This window comes from Ascaphus truei, unplaced genomic scaffold (genome assembly GCF_040206685.1).
Source record: "Ascaphus truei isolate aAscTru1 unplaced genomic scaffold, aAscTru1.hap1 HAP1_SCAFFOLD_97, whole genome shotgun sequence".
Taxonomy (NCBI): Eukaryota; Metazoa; Chordata; class Amphibia; order Anura; family Ascaphidae; genus Ascaphus; species Ascaphus truei.
The window spans coordinates 1,228,270-1,243,876 of NW_027457309.1; the positions used below are offsets into that span (position 1 = coordinate 1,228,270).

At 32.1% G+C, this 15,607-nt stretch overlaps 13 non-coding genes across 13 annotated transcripts; all 13 read left to right on the forward strand.

Moving 5' to 3' along the window:
- Positions 1 to 814: 814 nt before the first annotated feature.
- TRNAL-AAG (transfer RNA leucine (anticodon AAG)) lies at positions 815 to 896 on the forward strand. Its single transcript has one exon. It is a non-coding gene; the product is annotated as a tRNA-Leu (tRNA).
- A 1,116-nt stretch (positions 897 to 2,012) lies between these two features.
- TRNAL-AAG (transfer RNA leucine (anticodon AAG)) lies at positions 2,013 to 2,094 on the forward strand. Its single transcript has one exon. It is a non-coding gene; the product is annotated as a tRNA-Leu (tRNA).
- A 1,116-nt stretch (positions 2,095 to 3,210) lies between these two features.
- On the forward strand, positions 3,211 to 3,292 carry TRNAL-AAG (transfer RNA leucine (anticodon AAG)). Its single transcript has one exon. It is a non-coding gene; the product is annotated as a tRNA-Leu (tRNA).
- A 610-nt stretch (positions 3,293 to 3,902) lies between these two features.
- On the forward strand, positions 3,903 to 3,984 carry TRNAL-AAG (transfer RNA leucine (anticodon AAG)). Its single transcript has one exon. It is a non-coding gene; the product is annotated as a tRNA-Leu (tRNA).
- Positions 3,985 to 5,100: 1,116 nt separating this feature from the next.
- Positions 5,101 to 5,182, forward strand: TRNAL-AAG (transfer RNA leucine (anticodon AAG)). The gene has a single exon. It is a non-coding gene; the product is annotated as a tRNA-Leu (tRNA).
- A 1,116-nt stretch (positions 5,183 to 6,298) lies between these two features.
- TRNAL-AAG (transfer RNA leucine (anticodon AAG)) lies at positions 6,299 to 6,380 on the forward strand. Its single transcript has one exon. It is a non-coding gene; the product is annotated as a tRNA-Leu (tRNA).
- Positions 6,381 to 7,496: 1,116 nt separating this feature from the next.
- TRNAL-AAG (transfer RNA leucine (anticodon AAG)) lies at positions 7,497 to 7,578 on the forward strand. The gene has a single exon. It is a non-coding gene; the product is annotated as a tRNA-Leu (tRNA).
- Positions 7,579 to 8,188: 610 nt separating this feature from the next.
- On the forward strand, positions 8,189 to 8,270 carry TRNAL-AAG (transfer RNA leucine (anticodon AAG)). The gene has a single exon. It is a non-coding gene; the product is annotated as a tRNA-Leu (tRNA).
- A 611-nt stretch (positions 8,271 to 8,881) lies between these two features.
- Positions 8,882 to 8,963, forward strand: TRNAL-AAG (transfer RNA leucine (anticodon AAG)). The gene has a single exon. It is a non-coding gene; the product is annotated as a tRNA-Leu (tRNA).
- Positions 8,964 to 10,079: 1,116 nt separating this feature from the next.
- On the forward strand, positions 10,080 to 10,161 carry TRNAL-AAG (transfer RNA leucine (anticodon AAG)). The gene has a single exon. It is a non-coding gene; the product is annotated as a tRNA-Leu (tRNA).
- A 1,601-nt stretch (positions 10,162 to 11,762) lies between these two features.
- On the forward strand, positions 11,763 to 11,844 carry TRNAL-AAG (transfer RNA leucine (anticodon AAG)). The gene has a single exon. It is a non-coding gene; the product is annotated as a tRNA-Leu (tRNA).
- Positions 11,845 to 13,950: 2,106 nt separating this feature from the next.
- TRNAL-AAG (transfer RNA leucine (anticodon AAG)) lies at positions 13,951 to 14,032 on the forward strand. The gene has a single exon. It is a non-coding gene; the product is annotated as a tRNA-Leu (tRNA).
- Positions 14,033 to 15,148: 1,116 nt separating this feature from the next.
- TRNAL-AAG (transfer RNA leucine (anticodon AAG)) lies at positions 15,149 to 15,230 on the forward strand. Its single transcript has one exon. It is a non-coding gene; the product is annotated as a tRNA-Leu (tRNA).
- The last annotated feature ends 377 nt before the right edge of the window (positions 15,231 to 15,607 follow it).

Below are 15,607 nucleotides of genomic sequence, written 5' to 3' on the forward strand. Positions count from 1 at the left end.
AAGCAGAGAAGGGTGAAAACATCTAAAATGAAGTCACAACAAATGTAGGGCTTTCAAAACAAAATTTGGGGATAAAGTTTTGAACATCACAAGTAAATAGATAATCTTTCAGCTTTCTAATATATATATTATAAGCAGTTAAAAAACAGTGGAAATAAAATTCTTAATGACAACAGTTGAGCCTCAAGCAATTTAAACAAGTTGGTCATGCAAATATTGTAGAATTGTTTTACTTTGTTGATAAAACATTCAACTTTCTACGAAAAAGATTTTTTCCACCTCCCAATTTGTCGCACAGATATTGAAAACAGTGTATTTTGTAGTAGGTGACATTCTATTTCGATAACAATAAAATCTGTATGAAATCTTTAGCAAACATAGAATTACATGCCCATTTTCAAGACAAAATATAAATCATGCCTCTGTAATCTCTGAAACAAGGAGGCCTTGAAACTGAAAACAATTCAAAAGTTAAAAAGAACTTGATTTTGTGGCAGATATTAAAAAGCAGAGAAGGGTGAAAACATCTAAAATGAAGTCACAACAAATGTAGGGCTTTTAAAACAAAATTTGGGGATAAAGTTTTGAACATCACAAGTAAATAGATAACCTTTCAGCTTTCTAATATATTTATTATAAGCAGTTAAAAAACAGTGGAAATAAAATTCTTAATGACAACAGTTGAGCCTCAAGAAATTTAAACAAGTTGGTCATGCAAATATTGTAGAATTGTTTTACTTTGTTGATAAAACATTCAACTTTCTACGAAAAAGATTTTTTCCACCTCCCAATTTGTCGCACAGATCAAGCGGCAGGTAGCGTGGCCGAGCGGTCTAAGGCGCTGGATTAAGGCTCCAGTCTCTCAGGAGGCGTGGGTTCAAATCCCACCGCTGCCATTATTTTACTTTAGAGATGACATCTTTGTGAAGATATATTTTGTTTTTCACATAGACGTCATCTGTTTTGTGTACGTCTGATTTGGTGCTTTGATATATTGAAAACAGTGTATTTTGTAATAGGTGACATTCTATTTTGATAACAATAAAATCTGTATGAAATCTTTAGCAAACATAGAATTACATGCCCATTTTCAAGACAAAATATAAATCATGCCTCTGTAATCTCTGAAGCAAGGAGGCATTGAAACTGAAAACTATTCAAAAGTTAAAAAGAACTTGATTTTGTGGCAGATATTAAAAAGCAGAGAAGGGTGAAAACATCTAAAATGAAGTCACAACAAATGTAGGGCTTTCAAAACAAAATTTGGGGATAAAGTTTTGAACATCACAAGTAAATAGATAATCTTTCAGCTTTCTAATATATATATTATAAGCAGTTAAAAAACAGTGGAAATAAAATTCTTAATGACAACAGTTGAGCCTCAAGCAATTTAAACAAGTTGGTCATGCAAATATTGTAGAATTGTTTTACTTTGTTGATAAAACATTCAACTTTCTACGAAAAAGATTTTTTCCACCTCCCAATTTGTCGCACAGATATTGAAAACAGTGTATTTTGTAGTAGGTGACATTCTATTTCGATAACAATAAAATCTGTATGAAATCTTTAGCAAACATAGAATTACATGCCCATTTTCAAGACAAAATATAAATCATGCCTCTGTAATCTCTGAAACAAGGAGGCCTTGAAACTGAAAACAATTCAAAAGTTAAAAAGAACTTGATTTTGTGGCAGATATTAAAAAGCAGAGAAGGGTGAAAACATCTAAAATGAAGTCACAACAAATGTAGGGCTTTTAAAACAAAATTTGGGGATAAAGTTTTGAACATCACAAGTAAATAGATAATCTTTCAGCTTTCTAATATATATATTATAAGCAGTTAAAAAACAGTGGAAATAAAATTCTTCATGACAACAGTTGATCCTCAAGCAATTTAAACAATTCGGTCATGCAAATACTGTAGAATGTTTTTACTTTGTTGATAAAACATTCAACTTTCTACGAAAAAGATTTTTTCCACCTCCTAATTTGTCACACAAATCAAGCAGCAGGTAGCGTGGCCGAGCTGTATAAGGCGCTGGATTAAGGCTCCAGTCTCTCAGGAGGCGTGGGTTCAAATCCCACCGCTGCCATTATTTTACTTTAGAGATGACATCTTTGTGAAGATATATTTTGTTTTTCACATAGACGTCATCTGTTTTGTGTACGTCTGATTTGGTGCTTTGATATATTGAAAACAGTGTATTTAGTAGTAGGTGACATTCTATTTCGATAACAATAAAATCTGTATGAAATCTTTAGCAAAAATAGAATTACATGCCCATTTTCAAGACAAAATATAAATCATGCCTCTGTAATCTCTGAAGCAAGGAGGCATTGAAACTGAAAACTATTCAAAAGTTAAAAAGAACTTGAGTTTGTGGCAGATATTAAAAAGCAGAGAAGGGTGAAAACATCTAAAATGAAGTCACAACAAATGTAGGGCTTTCAAAACAAAATTTGGGGATAAAGTTTTGAACATCACAAGTAAATAGATAATCTTTCAGCTTTCTAATATATATATTATAAGCAGTTAAAAAACAGTGGAAATAAAATTCTTAATGACAACAGTTGAGCCTCAAGCAATTTAAACAAGTTGGTCATGCAAATATTGTAGAATTGTTTTACTTTGTTGATAAAACATTCAACTTTCTAGGAAAAAGATTTTTTCCACCTCCCAATTTGTCACACAGATATTGAAAACAGTGTATTTTGTAGTAGGTGACATTCTATTTCGATAACAATAAAATCTGTATGAAATCTTTAGCAAACATAGAATTACATGCCCATTTTCAAGACAAAATATAAATCATGCCTCTGTAATCTCTGAAACAAGGAGGCCTTGAAACTAAAAACAATTCAAAAGTTAAAAAGAACTTGATTTTGTGGCAGATATTAAAAAGCAGAGAAGGGTGAAAACATCTAAAATGAAGTCACAACAAATGTAGGGCTTTTAAAACAAAATTTGGGGATAAAGTTTTGAACATCACAAGTAAATAGATAACCTTTCAGCTTTCTAATATATTTATTATAAGTAGTTAAAAAACAGTGGAAATAAAATTCTTCATGACAACAGTTGATCCTAAAGCAATTTAAACAATTCGGTCATGCAAATACTGTAGAATGTTTTTACTTTGTTGATAAAACATTCAACTTTCTACGAAAAAGATTTTTTCCACCTCCCAATTTGTCGCACAGATCAAGCAGCAGGTAGCGTGGCCGAGCGGTCTAAGGCGCTGGATTAAGGCTCCAGTCTCTCAGGAGGCGTGGGTTCAAATCCCACCGTTGCCATTATTTTACTTTAGAGATGACATCTTTGTGAAGATATATTTTGTTTTTCACATAGACGTCATCTGTTTTGTGTACGTCTGATTTAGTGCGTTGATATATTGAAAACAGTGTATTTTGTAGTAGGTGACATTCTATTTCGATAACAATAAAATCTGTATGAAATCTTTAGCAAACATAGAATTACATGCCCATTTTCAAGACAAAATATAAATCATGCCTCTGTAATCTCTGAAGCAAGGAGGCATTGAAACTGAAAACTATTCAAAAGTTAAAAAGAACTTGAGTTTGTTGCAGATATTAAAAAGCAGAGAAGGGTGAAAACATCTAAAATGAAGTCACAACAAATGTAGGGCTTTCAAAACCAAATTTGGGGATAAAGTTTTGAACATCACAAGTAAATAGATAATCTTTCAGCTTTCTAATATATTTATTATAAGCAGTTAAAAAACAGTGGAAATAAAATTCTTAATGACAACAGTTGAGCCTCAAGAAATTTAAACAAGTTGGTCATGCAAATATTGTAGAATTGTTTTACTTTGTTGATAAAACATTCAACTTTCTACGAAAAAGATTTTTCCACCTCCCAATTTGTCACACAGATCAAGTGGCAGGTAGCGTGGCCGAGCGGTCTAAGGCGCTGGATTAAGGCTCCAGTCTCTCAGGAGGCATGGGTTCAAATCCCACCGCTGCCATTATTTTACTTTAGAGATGACATCTTTGTGAAGATATATTTTGTTTTTCACATAGACGTCATCTGTTTTTTGTACGTCTGATTTGGTGCTTTGATATATTGAAAACAGTGTATTTTGTAGTAGGTGACATTCTATTTCGATAACAATAAAATCTGTATGAAATCTTTAGCAAACATAGAATTACATGCCCATTTTCAAGACAAAATATAAATCATGCCTCTGTAATCTCTGAAGCAAGGAGGCATTGAAACTGAAAACTATTCAAAAGTTAAAAAGAACTTGATTTTGTGGCAGATATTAAAAAGCAGAGAAGGGTGAAAACATCTAAAATGAAGTCACAACAAATGTAGGGCTTTCAAAACAAAATTTGGGGATAAAGTTTTGAACATCACAAGTAAATAGATAATCTTTCAGCTTTCTAATATATATATTATAAGCAGTTAAAAAACAGTGGAAATAAAATTCTTAATGACAACAGTTGAGCCTCAAGCAATTTAAACAAGTTGGTCATGCAAATATTGTAGAATTGTTTTACTTTGTTGATAAAACATTCAACTTTCTACGAAAAAGATTTTTTCCACCTCCCAATTTGTCGCACAGATATTGAAAACAGTGTATTTTGTAGTAGGTGACATTCTATTTCGATAACAATAAAATCTGTATGAAATCTTTAGCAAACATAGAATTACATGCCCATTTTCAAGACAAAATATAAATCATGCCTCTGTAATCTCTGAAACAAGGAGGCCTTGAAACTGAAAACAATTCAAAAGTTAAAAAGAACTTGATTTTGTGGCAGATATTAAAAAGCAGAGAAGGGTGAAAACATCTAAAATGAAGTCACAACAAATGTAGGGCTTTTAAAACAAAATTTGGGGATAAAGTTTTGAACATCACAAGTAAATAGATAACCTTTCAGCTTTCTAATATATTTATTATAAGCAGTTAAAAAACAGTGGAAATAAAATTCTTAATGACAACAGTTGAGCCTCAAGAAATTTAAACAAGTTGGTCATGCAAATATTGTAGAATTGTTTTACTTTGTTGATAAAACATTCAACTTTCTACGAAAAAGATTTTTTCCACCTCCCAATTTGTCGCACAGATCAAGCGGCAGGTAGCGTGGCCGAGCGGTCTAAGGCGCTGGATTAAGGCTCCAGTCTCTCAGGAGGCGTGGGTTCAAATCCCACCGCTGCCATTATTTTACTTTAGAGATGACATCTTTGTGAAGATATATTTTGTTTTTCACATAGACGTCATCTGTTTTGTGTACGTCTGATTTGGTGCTTTGATATATTGAAAACAGTGTATTTTGTAATAGGTGACATTCTATTTTGATAACAATAAAATCTGTATGAAATCTTTAGCAAACATAGAATTACATGCCCATTTTCAAGACAAAATATAAATCATGCCTCTGTAATCTCTGAAGCAAGGAGGCATTGAAACTGAAAACTATTCAAAAGTTAAAAAGAACTTGATTTTGTGGCAGATATTAAAAAGCAGAGAAGGGTGAAAACATCTAAAATGAAGTCACAACAAATGTAGGGCTTTCAAAACAAAATTTGGGGATAAAGTTTTGAACATCACAAGTAAATAGATAATCTTTCAGCTTTCTAATATATATATTATAAGCAGTTAAAAAACAGTGGAAATAAAATTCTTAATGACAACAGTTGAGCCTCAAGCAATTTAAACAAGTTGGTCATGCAAATATTGTAGAATTGTTTTACTTTGTTGATAAAACATTCAACTTTCTACGAAAAAGATTTTTTCCACCTCCCAATTTGTCGCACAGATATTGAAAACAGTGTATTTTGTAGTAGGTGACATTCTATTTCGATAACAATAAAATCTGTATGAAATCTTTAGCAAACATAGAATTACATGCCCATTTTCAAGACAAAATATAAATCATGCCTCTGTAATCTCTGAAACAAGGAGGCCTTGAAACTGAAAACAATTCAAAAGTTAAAAAGAACTTGATTTTGTGGCAGATATTAAAAAGCAGAGAAGGGTGAAAACATCTAAAATGAAGTCACAACAAATGTAGGGCTTTTAAAACAAAATTTGGGGATAAAGTTTTGAACATCACAAGTAAATAGATAATCTTTCAGCTTTCTAATATATATATTATAAGCAGTTAAAAAACAGTGGAAATAAAATTCTTCATGACAACAGTTGATCCTCAAGCAATTTAAACAATTCGGTCATGCAAATACTGTAGAATGTTTTTACTTTGTTGATAAAACATTCAACTTTCTACGAAAAAGATTTTTTCCACCTCCTAATTTGTCACACAAATCAAGCAGCAGGTAGCGTGGCCGAGCTGTATAAGGCGCTGGATTAAGGCTCCAGTCTCTCAGGAGGCGTGGGTTCAAATCCCACCGCTGCCATTATTTTACTTTAGAGATGACATCTTTGTGAAGATATATTTTGTTTTTCACGTAGACGTCATCTGTTTTGTGTACGTCTGATTTGGTGCTTTGATATATTGAAAACAGTGTATTTAGTAGTAGGTGACATTCTATTTCGATAACAATAAAATCTGTATGAAATCTTTAGCAAAAATAGAATTACATGCCCATTTTCAAGACAAAATATAAATCATGCCTCTGTAATCTCTGAAGCAAGGAGGCATTGAAACTGAAAACTATTCAAAAGTTAAAAAGAACTTGAGTTTGTGGCAGATATTAAAAAGCAGAGAAGGGTGAAAACATCTAAAATGAAGTCACAACAAATGTAGGGCTTTCAAAACAAAATTTGGGGATAAAGTTTTGAACATCACAAGTAAATAGATAATCTTTCAGCTTTCTAATATATATATTATAAGCAGTTAAAAAACAGTGGAAATAAAATTCTTAATGACAACAGTTGAGCCTCAAGCAATTTAAACAAGTTGGTCATGCAAATATTGTAGAATTGTTTTACTTTGTTGATAAAACATTCAACTTTCTAGGAAAAAGATTTTTTCCACCTCCCAATTTGTCACACAGATATTGAAAACAGTGTATTTTGTAGTAGGTGACATTCTATTTCGATAACAATAAAATCTGTATGAAATCTTTAGCAAACATAGAATTACATGCCCATTTTCAAGACAAAATATAAATCATGCCTCTGTAATCTCTGAAACAAGGAGGCCTTGAAACTAAAAACAATTCAAAAGTTAAAAAGAACTTGATTTTGTGGCAGATATTAAAAAGCAGAGAAGGGTGAAAACATCTAAAATGAAGTCACAACAAATGTAGGGCTTTTAAAACAAAATTTGGGGATAAAGTTTTGAACATCACAAGTAAATAGATAACCTTTCAGCTTTCTAATATATTTATTATAAGTAGTTAAAAAACAGTGGAAATAAAATTCTTCATGACAACAGTTGATCCTAAAGCAATTTAAACAATTCGGTCATGCAAATACTGTAGAATGTTTTTACTTTGTTGATAAAACATTCAACTTTCTACGAAAAAGATTTTTTCCACCTCCCAATTTGTCGCACAGATCAAGCAGCAGGTAGCGTGGCCGAGCGGTCTAAGGCGCTGGATTAAGGCTCCAGTCTCTCAGGAGGCGTGGGTTCAAATCCCACCGTTGCCATTATTTTACTTTAGAGATGACATCTTTGTGAAGATATATTTTGTTTTTCACATAGACGTCATCTGTTTTGTGTACGTCTGATTTAGTGCGTTGATATATTGAAAACAGTGTATTTTGTAGTAGGTGACATTCTATTTCGATAACAATAAAATCTGTATGAAATCTTTAGCAAACATAGAATTACATGCCCATTTTCAAGACAAAATATAAATCATGCCTCTGTAATCTCTGAAGCAAGGAGGCATTGAAACTGAAAACTATTCAAAAGTTAAAAAGAACTTGAGTTTGTTGCAGATATTAAAAAGCAGAGAAGGGTGAAAACATCTAAAATGAAGTCACAACAAATGTAGGGCTTTCAAAACCAAATTTGGGGATAAAGTTTTGAACATCACAAGTAAATAGATAATCTTTCAGCTTTCTAATATATTTATTATAAGCAGTTAAAAAACAGTGGAAATAAAATTCTTAATGACAACAGTTGAGCCTCAAGAAATTTAAACAAGTTGGTCATGCAAATATTGTAGAATTGTTTTACTTTGTTGATAAAACATTCAACTTTCTACGAAAAAGATTTTTCCACCTCCCAATTTGTCACACAGATCAAGTGGCAGGTAGCGTGGCCGAGCGGTCTAAAGCGCTGGATTAAGGCTCCAGTCTCTCAGGAGGCATGGGTTCAAATCCCACCGCTGCCATTATTTTACTTTAGAGATGACATCTTTGTGAAGATATATTTTGTTTTTCACATAGACGTCATCTGTTTTTTGTACGTCTGATTTGGTGCTTTGATATATTGAAAACAGTGTATTTTGTAGTAGGTGACATTCTATTTCGATAACAATAAAATCTGTATGAAATCTTTAGCAAACATAGAATTACATGCCCATTTTCAAGACAAAATATAAATCATGCCTCTGTAATCTCTGAAGCAAGGAGGCATTGAAACTGAAAACTATTCAAAAGTTAAAAAGAACTTGATTTTGTGGCAGATATTAAAAAGCAGAGAAGGGTGAAAACATCTAAAATGAAGTCACAACAAATGTAGGGCTTTCAAAACAAAATTTGGGGATAAAGTTTTGAACATCACAAGTAAATAGATAATCTTTCAGCTTTCTAATATATATATTATAAGCAGTTAAAAAACAGTGGAAATAAAATTCTTAATGACAACAGTTGAGCCTCAAGCAATTTAAACAAGTTGGTCATGCAAATATTGTAGAATTGTTTTACTTTGTTGATAAAACATTCAACTTTCTACGAAAAAGATTTTTTTCACCTCCCAATTTGTCACACAGATCAAGTGGCAGGTAGCGTGGCCGAGCGGTCTAAGGCGCTGGATTAAGGCTCCAGTCTCTCAGGAGGCGTGGGTTCAAATCCCACCGCTGCCATTATTTTACTTTAGAGATGACATCTTTGTGAAGATATATTTTGTTTTTCACATAGACGTCATCTGTTTTGTGTACGTCTGATTTGGTGCTTTGATATATTGAAAACAGTGTATTTTGTAATAGGTGACATTCTATTTTGATAACAATAAAATCTGTATGAAATCTTTAGCAAACATAGAATTACATGCCCATTTTCAAGACAAAATATAAATCATGCCTCTGTAATCTCTGAAGCAAGGAGGCATTGAAACTGAAAACTATTCAAAAGTTAAAAAGAACTTGATTTTGTGGCAGATATTAAAAAGCAGAGAAGGGTGAAAACATCTAAAATGAAGTCACAACAAATGTAGGGCTTTCAAAACAAAATTTGGGGATAAAGTTTTGAACATCACAAGTAAATAGATAATCTTTCAGCTTTCTAATATATATATTATAAGCAGTTAAAAAACAGTGGAAATAAAATTCTTAATGACAACAGTTGAGCCTCAAGCAATTTAAACAAGTTGGTCATGCAAATATTGTAGAATTGTTTTACTTTGTTGATAAAACATTCAACTTTCTACGAAAAAGATTTTTTCCACCTCCCAATTTGTCGCACAGATATTGAAAACAGTGTATTTTGTAGTAGGTGACATTCTATTTCGATAACAATAAAATCTGTATGAAATCTTTAGCAAACATAGAATTACATGCCCATTTTCAAGACAAAATATAAATCATGCCTCTGTAATCTCTGAAACAAGGAGGCCTTGAAACTGAAAACAATTCAAAAGTTAAAAAGAACTTGATTTTGTGGCAGATATTAAAAAGCAGAGAAGGGTGAAAACATCTAAAATGAAGTCACAACAAATGTAGGGCTTTTAAAACAAAATTTGGGGATAAAGTTTTGAACATCACAAGTAAATAGATAATCTTTCAGCTTTCTAATATATATATTATAAGCAGTTAAAAAACAGTGGAAATAAAATTCTTCATGACAACAGTTGATCCTCAAGCAATTTAAACAATTCGGTCATGCAAATACTGTAGAATGTTTTTACTTTGTTGATAAAACATTCAACTTTCTACGAAAAAGATTTTTTCCACCTCCTAGTTTGTCACACAAATCAAGCAGCAGGTAGCGTGGCTGAGCGGTCTAAGGCGCTGGATTAAGGCTCCAGTCTCTCAGGAGGCGTGGTTTAAAATCCCACCGCTGCCATTATTTTACTTTAGAGATGACATCTTTGTGAAGATATATTTTGTTTTTCACATAGACGTCATCTGTTTTGTGTACATCTGATTTGGTGCTTTGATATATTGAAAACAGTGTATTTAGTAGTAGGTGACATTCTATTTCGATAACAATAAAATCTGTATGAAATCTTTAGCAAACATAGAATTACATGCCCATTTTCAAGACAAAATATAAATCATGCCTCTGTAATCTCTGAAGCAAGGAGGCATTGAAACTGAAAACTATTCAAAAGTTAAAAAGAACTTGATTTTGTGGCAGATATTAAAAAGCAGAGAAGGGTGAAAACATCTAAAATGAAGTCACAACAAATGTAGGGCTTTCAAAACAAAATTTGGGGATAAAGTTTTGAACATCACAAGTAAATAGATAATCTTTCAGCTTTCTAATATATATATTATAAGCAGTTAAAAAACAGTGGAAATAAAATTCTTAATGACAACAGTTGAGCCTCAAGCAATTTAAACAAGTTGGTCATGCAAATATTGTAGAATTGTTTTACTTTGTTGATAAAACATTCAACTTTCTACGAAAAAGATTTTTTCCACCTCCCAATTTGTCACACAGATATTGAAAACAGTGTATTTTGTAGTAGGTGACATTCTATTTCGATAACAATAAAATCTGTATGAAATCTTTAGCAAACATAGAATTACATGCCCATTTTCAAGACAAAATATAAATCATGCCTCTGTAATCTCTGAAACAAGGAGGCATTGAAACTGAAAACAATTCAAAAGTTAAAAAGAACTTGATTTTGTGGCAGATATTAAAAAGCAGAGAAGGGTGAAAACATCTAAAATGATGTCACAACAAATGTAGGGCTTTTAAAACAAAATTTGGGGATAAAGTTTTGAACATCACAAGTAAATAGATAACCTATCAGCTTTCTAATATATTTATTATAAGCAGTTAAAAAACAGTGGAAATAAAATTCTTCATGACAACAGTTGATCCTCAAGCAATTTAAACAATTCGGTCATGCAAATACTGTAGAATGTTTTTACTTTGTTGATAAAACATTCAACTTTCTACGAAAAAGATTTTTTCCACCTCCCAATTTGTCACACAGATCAAGCAGCAGGTAGCGTGGCCGAGCGGTCTAAGGCGCTGGATTAAGGCTGTACAATAAAATCTGTATGAAATCTGTTTCAAGACAAAATATAAATCATGCCTCTGTAATCTCTGAAACAAGGAGGCCTTGAAACTGAAAACAATTCAAAAGTTAAAAAGAACTTGATTTTGTGGCAGATATTAAAAAGCAGAGAAGGGTGAAAACATCTAAAATGAAGTCACAACAAATGTAGGGCTTTTAAAACAAAATTTGGGGATAAAGTTTTGAACATCACAAGTAAATAGATAACCTTTCAGTTTTCTAATATATTTATTATAAGCAGTTAAAAAACAAAGGAAATAAAATTCTTCATGACAACAGTTGATCCTCAAGCAATTTAAACAATTCGGTCATGCAAATACTGTAGAATGTTTTTACTTTGTTGATTAAACATTCAACTTTTTTCGAAAAAGATTTTTTCCACCTCCCAATTTGTCACAGAGATCAAGCGGCAGGTAGCGTGGCCGAGCGGTCTAAGGCGCTGGATTAAGGCTCCAGTTTCTCAGGAGGCGTGGGTTCAAATCCCACCGCTGCCATTATTTTACTTTAGAGATGACATCTTTGTGAAGATATATTTTGTTTTTCACATAGACGTCATCTGTTTTGTGTACGTCTGATTTGGTGCTTTGATATATTGAAAACAGTGTATTTTGTAGTAGGTGACATTCTATTTCGATAACAATAAAATCTGTATGAAATCTTTAGCAAACATAGAATTACATGCCCATTTTCAAGACAAAATATAAATCATGCCTCTGTAATCTCTGAAGCAAGGAGGCATTGAAACTGAAAACTATTCAAAAGTTAAAAATAACTTGAGTTTGTGGCAGATATTAAAAAGCAGAGAAGGGTGAAAACATCTAAAATGAAGTCACACCAAATGTAGGGCTTTCAAAACAAAATTTGGGGATAAAGATTTGAACATCACAAGTAAATAGATAATCTTTCAGCTTTCTAATATATATATTATAAGCAGTTAAAAAACAGTGGAAATAAAATTCTTAATGACAACAGTTGAGCCTCAAGCAATTTAAACAAGTTGGTCATGCAAATATTGTAGAATTGTTTTACTTTGTTGATAAAACATTCAACTTTCTACGAAAAAGATTTTTTCCACCTCCCAATTTGTCACACAGATATTGAAAACAGTGTATTTTGTAGTAGGTGACATTCTATTTCGATAACAATAAAATCTGTATGAAATCTTTAGCAAACATAGAATTACATGCCCATTTTCAAGACAAAATATAAATCATGCCTCTGTAATCTCTGAAGCAAGGAGGCATTGAAACTGAAAACTATTCAAAAGTTAAAAAGAACTTGAGTTTGTGGCAGATATTAAAAAGCAGAGAAGGGTGAAAACATCTAAAATGAAGTCACAACAAACGTAGGGCTTTCAAAACAAAATTTGGGGATAAAGTTTTGAACATCACAAGTAAATAGATAATCTTTCAGCTTTCTAATATATATATTATAAGCAGTTAAAAAACAGTGGAAATAAAATTCTTAATGACAACAGTTGAGCCTCAAGCAATTTAAACAAGTTGGTCATGCAAATATTGTAGAATTGTTTTACTTTGTTGATAAAACATTCAACTTTCTACGAAAAAGATTTTTTCCACCTCCCAATTTGTCACACAGATATTGAAAACAGTGTATTTTGTAGTAGGTGACATTCTATTTCGATAACAATAAAATCTGTATGAAATCTTTAGCAAACATAGAATTACATGCCCATTTTCAAGACAAAATATAAATCATGCCTCTGTAATCTCTGAAACAAGGAGGCATTGAAACTGAAAACAATTCAAAAGTTAAAAAGAACTTGATTTTGTGGCAGATATTAAAAAGCAGAGAAGGGTGAAAACATCTAAAATGATGTCACAACAAATGTAGGGCTTTTAAAACAAAATTTGGGGATAAAGTTTTGAACATCACAAGTAAATAGATAACCTATCAGCTTTCTAATATATTTATTATAAGCAGTTAAAAAACAGTGGAAATAAAATTCTTCATGACAACAGTTGATCCTCAAGCAATTTAAACAATTCGGTCATGCAAATACTGTAGAATGTTTTTACTTTGTTGATAAAACATTCAACTTTCTACGAAAAAGATTTTTTCCACCTCCCAATTTGTCACACAGATCAAGCAGCAGGTAGCGTGGCCGAGCGGTCTAAGGCGCTGGATTAAGGCTGTACAATAAAATCTGTATGAAATCTGTTTCAAGACAAAATATAAATCATGCCTCTGTAATCTCTGAAACAAGGAGGCCTTGAAACTGAAAACAATTCAAAAGTTAAAAAGAACTTGATTTTGTGGCAGATATTAAAAAGCAGAGAAGGGTGAAAACATCTAAAATGAAGTCACAACAAATGTAGGGCTTTTAAAACAAAATTTGGGGATAAAGTTTTGAACATCACAAGTAAATAGATAACCTTTCAGTTTTCTAATATATTTATTATAAGCAGTTAAAAAACAAAGGAAATAAAATTCTTCATGACAACAGTTGATCCTCAAGCAATTTAAACAATTCGGTCATGCAAATACTGTAGAATGTTTTTACTTTGTTGATTAAACATTCAACTTTTTTCGAAAAAGATTTTTTCCACCTCCCAATTTGTCACAGAGATCAAGCGGCAGGTAGCGTGGCCGAGCGGTCTAAGGCGCTGGATTAAGGCTCCAGTTTCTCAGGAGGCGTGGGTTCAAATCCCACCGCTGCCATTATTTTACTTTAGAGATGACATCTTTGTGAAGATATATTTTGTTTTTCACATAGACGTCATCTGTTTTGTGTACGTCTGATTTGGTGCTTTGATATATTGAAAACAGTGTATTTTGTAGTAGGTGACATTCTATTTCGATAACAATAAAATCTGTATGAAATCTTTAGCAAACATAGAATTACATGCCCATTTTCAAGACAAAATATAAATCATGCCTCTGTAATCTCTGAAGCAAGGAGGCATTGAAACTGAAAACTATTCAAAAGTTAAAAATAACTTGAGTTTGTGGCAGATATTAAAAAGCAGAGAAGGGTGAAAACATCTAAAATGAAGTCACACCAAATGTAGGGCTTTCAAAACAAAATTTGGGGATAAAGATTTGAACATCACAAGTAAATAGATAATCTTTCAGCTTTCTAATATATATATTATAAGCAGTTAAAAAACAGTGGAAATAAAATTCTTAATGACAACAGTTGAGCCTCAAGCAATTTAAACAAGTTGGTCATGCAAATATTGTAGAATTGTTTTACTTTGTTGATAAAACATTCAACTTTCTACGAAAAAGATTTTTTCCACCTCCCAATTTGTCACACAGATATTGAAAACAGTGTATTTTGTAGTAGGTGACATTCTATTTCGATAACAATAAAATCTGTATGAAATCTTTAGCAAACATAGAATTACATGCCCATTTTCAAGACAAAATATAAATCATGCCTCTGTAATCTCTGAAGCAAGGAGGCATTGAAACTGAAAACTATTCAAAAGTTAAAAAGAACTTGAGTTTGTGGCAGATATTAAAAAGCAGAGAAGGGTGAAAACATCTAAAATGAAGTCACAACAAACGTAGGGCTTTCAAAACAAAATTTGGGGATAAAGTTTTGAACATCACAAGTAAATAGATAATCTTTCAGCTTTCTAATATATATATTATAAGCAGTTAAAAAACAGTGGAAATAAAATTCTTAATGACAACAGTTGATCCTCAAGCAATTTAAACAATTCGGTCATGCAAATACTGTAGAATGTTTTTACTTTGTTGATAAAACATTCAACTTTCTACGAAAAAGATTTTTTCCACCTCCCAATTTGTCACACAGATCAAGCGGCAGGTAGCGTGGCCGAGCGGTCTAAGGCGCTGGATTAAGGCTCCAGTCTCTCAGGAGGCATGGGTTCAAATCCCACCGCTGCCATTATTTTACTTTAGAGATGACATCTTTGTGAAGATATATTTTGTTTTTCACATAGACGTCATCTGTTTTTTGTACGTCTGATTTGGTGCTTTGATATATTGAAAACAGTGTATTTTGTAGTAGGTGACATTCTATTTCGATAACAATAAAATCTGTATGAAATCTTTAGCAAACATAGAATTACATGCTCATTTTCAAGACAAAATATAAATCATGCCTCTGTAATCTCTGAAGCAAGGAGGCATTGAAACTGAAAACTATTCAAAAGTTAAAAAGAACTTGAGTTTGTGGCAGATATTAAAAAGCAGAGAAGGGTGAAAACATCTAAAATGAAGTCACAACAAATGTAGGGCTTTCAAAACAAAATTTGGGGATAA